The sequence below is a fragment of the Ammodytes marinus genome (assembly GCF_949987685.1).
Source record: "Ammodytes marinus genome assembly, chromosome: 6".
Lineage (NCBI taxonomy): Eukaryota > Metazoa > Chordata > Actinopteri > Uranoscopiformes > Ammodytidae > Ammodytes > Ammodytes marinus.
This window is the reverse complement of record NC_137235.1, coordinates 12,872,486-12,882,590: the sequence shown is the minus strand read 5'-3', so window position 1 is coordinate 12,882,590 and position 10,105 is coordinate 12,872,486.

Below are 10,105 nucleotides of genomic sequence, written 5' to 3'. Positions count from 1 at the left end.
GCATTCTCTCTGCATGTATACAGGGATCGGACATCGCTTATCGGACTTCTCGTTCTGTGCTTGTGTGCCTGCGCGTGATAGGCTACACCCATGGCTACACCATGGGTTATTGACGGAAGAGAACCGGACGTGGCTCTTTCAACACTTGTTGAAAGCATGGTTGAAAGGGCTACAGCGCCACCTAGCATAGTGGAGACAGCCATGCATTGGACATTTATCCGATATCTGAAAGGCCATGTAAACTCAGACAAGTGACACGGTCCGTTCGAGTGTCTAGTTCGATATATGTGATAATCTAATCTAGTTGTGCCATGGAAACGCACTGAGTGATGTACGCAGACGATACCATTATCTTGTCTACTGTACAACTAAGATAGGGTTACCGAAAGCTATACATCATATCTTCATACATCTAATAGAATGATAATCAATGAAAAAAAAAATCGACAGAAGTGCTGAAGTGAAGAATCCCAGCATTCCACTTTGAAGAAAAGCTGAGAGATGATGTAAGTTAGCTGTTGTCATAACGATGTAGCGGTATGAAAAAAATCTAATATCAGAGAAGGATATCAAGCAGCTGTGAGATCGCAAAAGCAGAGGAGCGCTCGACAAACACCGATGGCAAAGCAACTCAAAGAGCTGTTTCTGGCTTCAAGCTAAAGTGAGACAGATGTGGGCGATTAAAACTGACACATGAAAGAAGGATCACACATACATGCTTTCTTTTCCATTGCCGACATTTTCTCTGTCATTTGGTTGATGAAACAGGGTTCTTCCAACTGAGGATGAAAAACAGCAGTGTTTTTTCTACTTTGACATGGGGTTTTGGGAGATATTTCTCAAATTTTGCTCCAGAAGAAAGTCACTGAATTACATTTAGCTTTTTTCCTGAACCACTCAATGTATGTCCAAAATTCTGGAAATGTATTCCTTGAAAACGTGAAAACAAGTCCTCAATTGCCACAACATTTTCACATTTAATACACCTCAGCTAAGCCTGTTTATTCCTTACTCGGGTAATCCCGTGTAATTAAACAGCTGATCCCTTTATGGGTTGGAATTTATCATCTCCCCTAAGTGTCATCTATAGTGCCAGTTTTTTAAGAATTTAAGATGATAAAATACATTGAAACAACACATTTGTCGAAAGTTGTTTTGTTTTTAGGTTATGGCTATATTCAATATACGTAAGTGTAATTGGGTGTCATGTCACGTAATTAACCTGTTGAAACTTTTCAGTGCTCCATTGTGTAAAATATTTTATTTGGGCATCCCGGAATCAATCAAGTCAAATACAGCACTTAGTTTGGATGACGAGAACCATTTTCTGGCTATATCATTGAGTCCACAGACCAGCTGTAGGTCTGACCTAAATATTAGGCCTAAATATTTTACTGATACCAAAGTACAAGTGGAATAAGTTTACTTTCATTTTAAAATCATCCAAACAGTGCTTTAAATCATATTAGTCAACTCAGAAAATCCTTACACATTGAATCAAGGCATAGTTGATATTTATTTATTTCTCATTAAATAAATAAGAATCTCACCCATTAATTAAGTGATACCTCCTTTTAGCCTGAGCAAGACACTGAACCCTAAATTGCTCCCGATAATGAGCCCCTGTGTATGAATGTGTGTGAACGTGTGATTGGGAACAGGTCTCCCTTGAAAAAGAGTCTCTGGTCTCAATGGGATTAACCTGTATAAATAAACGCAAAAAAAAAACACTTCTGAAAAACACAAAGTCAAAATAGGTAGATGGGGGAAAACAAGACCAGGTGGTGTCTGCTGTCACATGTTTTGACAAAATCATTCAAAGTAATGTCAACAGCTGTATAAATCCACTTTAAGCTTCTTCTCAGTACATGCCTTTGGCATGCTTTGTCTAAGAAATTGTTCCTTCGAAAACTGAGATCTGGGTCTCAGAACAGTGAACAGCATTGGGTCAATCAACTCCGGGTTGAGCGCGTGCGTACAAGCCATCGTCAATGGATTGCTGATAACATGATTCACTATGGAAACAGGAGAAACAAATGCTTGATCCTCCCACTTTACCACTTCTAAAAAAAAACTTCCTCGCTCCTCCCACTAGAGTAAGAAATATTAACGAATGAGCTTATGGTATGGAGAAGAATTACTGACATTCCTGCCGTCAGCATGCCAATTGCACGCTCCCTCAATGCTTGTGGCATCTGTGGCATTTTGCTGTGAGACAAAACTGCACATTTCAGAGTGGCCTTTTATTGTGGACAGTCTAAGGCACACCTGTGCACTAATCATGATGTCAGATCAGCATCTTGATGTGGCACACCTGTGAGGTGGGATGGATTATCTCAGCAAAGCAGAAGTGCTCACTATCACACATTTAGACAGATTTGTGAACAATGTTTGAGAGAAATGGTACAATTGTGTACCTGGAATGAATTTTAGATCTTTAAGTCCATCTCATGAAAAATGGGAGCAAAAACAAAAGTGTTGCGTTTATATTTTTGTTGAGTGTATGTATGTGTTGCCTGTGACTCCTGTTACTGTTCAAGGGTGTGACCGGTTTATACTGGAAAATGATATCGTCCACATTTTTAAAAGAAATTAAACAGGCGGCCAAGCGGTTGAGATTTCTGAATACTGGTTTCCCTGACCGTTTTTTTTGTACTTTGGATTGCCATGCCTGCCCCCTAATTGGATTTGTTTGCATGATCTTCTTGTTCTGCTTTTTCTTGTTCTTACTTAAACTTTGACATAAAATTAAAAGCAGATATTGGTATCATTGATATCCAACTTATGCAAGGTGAGCTTATTGTTCCTATAGCAAATCTCTGACTACTACACAGGACCATCTAAGATCACCGATTGTTGATAACACCAAAGAACACTCAGGGTGAGAGAAATATACCTGCCACTTCTAACCTCCCTCCCTGTCCATTTTCTATTCAGCTTATTCAAAGGTGTTCATTTTACAGGGCTCTGTGATTTGAATAATATTCTGGCAAATTTCAAATGTTTTCCATGTTAGAAATAAGTGACCATGTGACGTGGGCAGAGGTTTCATATGCATGGGTGAGCTATTCCCTATTATACCACTCTGCTCCAACCTCTCTCTTTCTCTTTGACAGATTCTGTATAACAATGGGTGAAAAGCAAGGACTCATACAGTGCCTGTAGACAGCCAGACTACTAGACTGCTAACAATGCAAGCTACAGAAGTGACTGACTTATGTAGTTCTGGCATGTTTGTTTGACACTCTTTGATATGATGTGTGTTTGGAAGGTGAGAACTGCAAATAAAACCTGCCAATCACAAAACTGTGCAAACGGTAAGGAAGAGATGTTTCTTTCTTTCTCAGCGAAGTGTAATATTCTGTTACAAAAATCAACTGATGGGCAACTCCATCACTGCCAGTGTTATGAAACACCTACCGACAGACTACCTTGAGTTAGACAATTATTCTTTCATTGAAGCTATTTATGAACTCCCCAGACTTTTCTAATGAGGGGGCTGGTTTGTTTACTCTGGTGTTAAAGGCATTCGAGCTCTTGGGACCAATAGGACCGTCACTGCTCCAAAAGAAGTCTCACGTTTTTCTGTGAAATCTGAGGTCACTTCTGCAGTTATAAATATCATGATTTCTAAGAGGTTCACATGTTTTTGTAATGGACATAAGAGTTGATGATATATTCGGAGAAAGACTCTCAAATCCTCAACTCAGCAGCACCCCTCAAATTTGAAAACCCTTCTGGTCCAGACCAAAAAAATAAATACAAAAATAAACTAATTACATGTGTGAAAGCACAGCTTTTCAAAGCCTTCCATGTTCATTTATTGGACATTTTATTTTACTCCTATATGAAACAGCTTATGTAAAAACAGCTTATGGAGACATTAAGAGTTTAGATTTGCATATTATTATGCTAAAGGTCACATTAGTCTGGCTTAGCAAAATCAGTTTTCATTCTTCTTTTATGCTGCGACAACAGACATAATGGCAAAAAAGGTTGTTTGATTGCCAATCAATTAATTGGATGACCGGCAGCATTGCAAGAGAGGGAAATGTCAAAAACCCACTATAGAGCCAACTGTGTTATTATTATTATTATTATTATTATTAATGACCGACATCAGCTAAATGAGACAAATCAGGCTGTTGTAAAACTCAGTTTACTACCAGGAGGTATGTGGTAATCTTGGATTCAGCAATACTATGATTTAATCAAACTGTGTATAAATGAAACTAACAGCATAGATGTGGTGATTAACAACACCTCTCCTGGCCAAACATTGTTAGTTGACTTCCATCATTTGTATCACGCATGGACATTTTTATCAGTCCAGTTTATGTGATATGTTTACCAGTGACTCAGTGACACTCAATCATCCAGTATACAGCATACCACTTGGTCATGCAATAAGTTGCTCATGTTATTAGTCCATGGGGGCTGACCGCATAGCCTTAGGTCACAGTGACAGAAAGATTGATATAGTCCTGAAAATGGCTTTTACTATACCCTACACATGATTGCAGGTTTACTGCATCATCTTGGGATGTAGGGAGGTCTATTCATGCGCCGGCGTGTGTGCGCGCATATCTTTATTAATATCTCCCTGAAGATATGACTGAAACAAAAAATGAAAACATCATCTCAAACTAGAGGCTCTCCTGTTTCCAGGGAATGTTCTTGTGACACTGTCAGTCCCTTACAGGCTTAGAAAACACCGTGAGAAGCAAGACCCAGAAGCTCCCCAGCTACCACTTAGCTTGTAAATAGTGCATAGAGTATATACATATGTGTGAAAGTAGTTTGTTATTACTGTTTTTATATTTACTTAATGGTTTGTTTGAAAAATGTTTTGTGATGCTTCCTCTTTTATTAGTGTACATCCCATGAATCATCATATGTGGTTCAAAGTCTTCATTCAGTCTAATTTCCTTATGTTTTTTGAAAGTAGAGACAACATTTCTACCAAAAAGCGTCTGGACCAAATTTTATATTAGTCATGTTTTGTGCACTCCCCTACTGTGTTTTGGAAAATTTCCACTGCATTTTTGAAGCTAAGGCTTAGGAGAAGCAATTCCAAGAGCCAAACCAACTCAACAGGATGACTAAAGGTTCTTCTTTCACACAAATTTCCAGGTTTTTCAAAAATCGCAATACATTTTTCAGCATTTAGGCCAATTATTTATATACACAATGGTCTAGGACATAAGTAGACCTCAGAAAACAAAGGCCTAATGTGTTCTGAACATTTCCATATAAAACACTTTGGTATAAGTTATCTTCTTGCACATTTGAAATAGGTATTTATAGAAGTATGTAAAATCGGAGAAAATACCCCTAGACCTCAGAGGGCAGGCATTCAGCAACATTTTCTGACATTTACTAAACAAATGATCAGAACGTCTGTAAATAATAAAAATATTGTTTATAACGAATAATATTTGGTTGCAGTGCTAATGTACATTCATGTTCATAGCATCTGACATGCTTTTTCTGTGGATCAACTTTGCTCTCTGTCGGTTGCAGGACAGGCTCATTAGCCTCACAAACCACAAAGCTACTGAGAGTGTGACCCCTCAATAGACACGACACCAGACGTCTAGGCATAAAGAATGCCTCACAGCACATAGGACGAACAGAAGGAGAAATGTGGCCTGTATTAGCGACCTTCAATTCCCACAACACACAACAGTAATCATTAGCTCAACAGAGCGGCTGACAGCTCATCCCCAACCAGTGGCAGTTCTTTGATACATCTTCTTTTTTTTTGCTAGTGCTTGTTTGTTTACTTACTGAAGCAAGGGCCTGACATTCTGATAACAAGCTGACAAAGAGCCCTCAGGGGAAGATGAAATATAAAAATGGCGTCAGAAATTCAGACTGTATCTGGGGTGTCTTCAGTGCAGGGCTGTAAAGTACGGAAGGAGAGGGAGGACACTGGTCATGGAAAGAATACTGTATATGACACAGAAAAACCCAAAACAAAGAGAGAGAGAGAGAGAGAGAGAGAGAGAGACATTTTCACTGTCTTTACAGTGACATCAAAGTGAAATGTGGCATGCCACATGAGCTGCTGGGACACGGGGAAACAGCACCACGACATCTGACCGAGCAGGGTCCTTATAGCAGCATTCAGGATGTTGCTCAACTTGTGTTGCTGTCTCACTGTTGTGTCTAAATGAACTTTGATGTGGGAAGTGCAAGTAAATCTGTATAGCTTAAGACCTCTGTTGCTCAGGCAAAGAGCTGAGGGATAAACTATTAAAGAAATGTTCCCTTTTGATTTTTTTATCTGGCTTTACTTAAAGGGGACATATTATGCTAAATCTCGGTTTTAAAGGTGTATTTCCAAGGTCTACTAGAAAAGGTTTTCATGGTTTATTGTTCAAAAAACCCATTAGTTTTCTACCATTGCCCATTTCTTCATCGCCTTTTCCAGCCTTCTTTTGCCTCTATCTCAAAAGGTTGGTTTTGACATCTACCCCCCTTCGCAAAAATACTAGTCTGCTCTGACTGGTCAGATCTACATGGGCGTGCATGCACCGCCCTGCTCATTTACTCTATACCTACCTACATGGGCATGGCACACGCCCAGCTGTCAGTTTTGTTTACTTTTGGCCAATGCAGCATTTAGACCAATGTAAACATGTTTATCTTAATTTCTACCACAAATATCGGCACACTAACCAGTTCTAAACTAAAAGATGTACAACTGAACCTGTTCAGACAGGAGTCTGAGCTGAAAACTGTGAAAATGGCATCAAGATTTCTGATTTCCCTGACATTATCCTCAGGTAAATATTGTTTAATTATGTCACAGTCAATAACATAATTTGAGCTAAGTATTTATGCATAAACTCTCTAAACTGGTAACATACACCCTGTTTTACGTTTGTCTTTACAGGTCTGTGGAATGATCTACAGCCCAGTGGAGTGAAAAAGCTTTGGTTGTGAACCGATACAGAGTTGACATGTAAAAATGTACAGTAACCATAATGGAAAAGAATGTATCCTGAATCATGTCAAGATTCACTGGAAAGGCATTATCTTTTGTAAAATGTATGGTTGAAATAATTATGCTTTAGGTTTGTCAGAGCTGCAAATTATCTGACAACATTTCAATATCTAGTAGATAATGTATCATTTGTATTGTGATCACTCATTCATAATAAAGTTTTACTGTTAAAAAATGTATTGTGTTGCTTACTGTCACTGTTTGCTACCTGTAGTAAAGGATTACTTGAAACTCACATTTTCATCTCGCTGAAGATTTTCTCTGATAAAACAGTATCATTACATTTTAAAAAGACCAAAAACATCCTTAAAAATAAAGCAGTTTATTCATAGCCAGTGGAATGAAAATATGAAGTGTACATATCAAACAGAAGCAAAGCCATAACTTTTATGTAACCGTCCAGTTGTTGTTGGGCCCTGAAGAAGACCACCTGTCCCACCCAGTGAACACATCCTCCTCTGAAGGAACGGATAGTGTGACGGTCTTGGTGGCTCCGTCCGGCTCCATCAGGTCACTCAGATACCTATAAAACATGGCACATGTTAGGCCTACATCATACATCTGTTATGGCAAAGCTACAACAAATTCAGTATAGCCCTGGCTCAATAAGCAACAAGTTCTGGGTGATACTGTGTGCTTTTTGAAATATAATGGACAGGAAACAAACACCAGCAGAGACAACTTACAGTATTCCTGTCTATGTGTACATTACACTGGAGATCATGTAATAGGCCCACTGCTGCTTGTACTACACACTGTCCGCAGACTTATTGCGGTGTGTACTTGAGCTATACAATCAGACAGCTAGCAGGTAGCAGGATGAAGATATTAAAAAAAATACTCTTCAGTTTCCAACACACCCTACAGTTTCACCGTCTGTTTTTCACACAGGGGCTGTCACGGCAGGACTAACGTGAGCTCACAAATGAGCCAAATAACAGTCACTGCAAAAGACTCACAGCTCTAACCGTTAGCATAAAGCTAGCGGGCGCTAATGCTAACGACTAAACCCCGCATTCTCTCATTTCAGTCGGTGTTGGTTATTATAGGAGGGATAAAATAAAGCACATTACAGACATTGAACTAACAAACGGACAGAATAATTTTTTAAATAGGACTACTTACATTTCGGACGGATGGTGTCTCTCAGTCTTCCTAGCACAGTCTCCTCCACACTCCAGTAAAAAGGCTTTGATCACACTAACAGATTGCAAACCTTTGCTGGAGATAGCCTAACAAAAAATGAAGTAAATCCATTCAGCCCTAGTGTGCTTCGAGGCTGGGGTGTGATTAGGGGTGGGAATCTCTTGGCACTTCACGATTCCATTCGATTCCGATTCAGAGGTCAATGATTCGATTCAAAATCGATTTTCAATGCATATCAATGCAAAACATTTTTTATGTACATACCCATGTGTGAATTTCAAAAATATATTTATATGCACATCTGAGTTTGCTACTCGGAGTTTGCTAATCACTTCCTACTTTTGTGATGATCATTAAAGACAATCAACAGATGAATTGCCTTCTCTAATATTGTATTAAGAGAAAAGCTTTTCTTGTCACAAATATGACTTTCTATGAACAGTGCAAGAATCAATGCAGCTTGCATTTCAACACAATATGGAAGTATGTAAAAACTAAACCGATTCAGTTTTATTTTATTTCTAATCTCGTAAATCATGTTTCTATAGGATTTCTATTCTATTATCTATTATTATGTCATTTCAACACATTGTACAAAAAGTATGGCTTGGAATTCAGCTCTCATACAAAAACGTAAACAGAGATAAAGCCGGTGCAGGTCATGGGTTTGCTGCTCTCAGCCCTTTTGAAGCCACTTTGGAAACAACTCGCACATGTGTGGTGTGCATGCGCAATGGCGCAGGAAGTATTAGTATTTACAAGAAAAAATAAATAATAATTATATAAAAAAAAATAAAAAATCGATTATTAACTTTTCTGAATCGATTCAGAATCGTCCGAGAGAGAATCGATATTAATCGGAAAATTAATGTTTTTTCCCACCCCTAGGTATGATGGTAGCTTGAGGTTGAGCTCACACTGCAGCTTGTTGTTGCATGAGCGAGTGGAGGCTCAGCCAGGTGTGTGTGGTTACCAACGGGGCGTCTTGATTTGCCAATCAACTGCCGAGTTTCTGGTGAGCTTTTCCGTGGGAGTATTTATGATAATGAAAACCGACCGATTTCGTCATCAGTCGGTGTATTTTGGAACAAACCTTCAAATCCCCCCCTTTTTTGAAATAAGTGTCCCAGAAGAAACTGACATATTTGTCTTTTGAAGCTTGTGTGTACTGGTAGGGACGCCAATAACCTAAACAGTGTGCCCAAACACAGGCAATGTTTGGTTTTTCATAATATGTCCCCTTTAACAGTCTCTGGTCATCTGTAGCAAATGTATTTTACTCTTTGCAAACATGTGTGAGCTGATGCTAAAGAAATGGAAAGATAGGGCTTGCATTATTCTATGTTTCCTCTTCTACAGATCCCATGAGAGAACCAGAATCAACAGTGCCTTTCGCGCCCCACACACATCCTGCGTCTACCTCTGGAGCGTGTCGCGTTACCTTACTGCTGCCTCTCTCGGACTTTTCTCGGACACACATGCAACGTCTCAGCAGCTGCTGCTGCAGCGCTGCTTCTAAAAGCCCTATCTTTCTACATAGAGTTTTCATAGATAATTCCCATTCAAAATGAAGTTATTTCATGTCATCTATGATGCATATGATTTATATTGAGTCTGGACAGTAATCCGTGCGCCCCATTGCAATTTTTTTTCTTTTTTTTTGCCATATTTTCGCTTGTTGGAAGTTTTATTTTGAAGGGGACACACCAGGAAATGGTGAAACTACAGCGAAAGCTGCCAGTATGAAGTCAATATGACTCTCAGCAGAGTATTTCAAAAATCACTTTACTGATTTATACGGGAGAGAGAGAGGGGGGTGTGGTCGGGGAAGAAGAAGGCCGTAGACACAGATAGAGCAACGGAAAACTGTTGCGCTCATCATGATCTTTTTTATTTCTTCACTATATTGGATCTCTATATGTGTCATTTATCCAAAAATGAAATGCC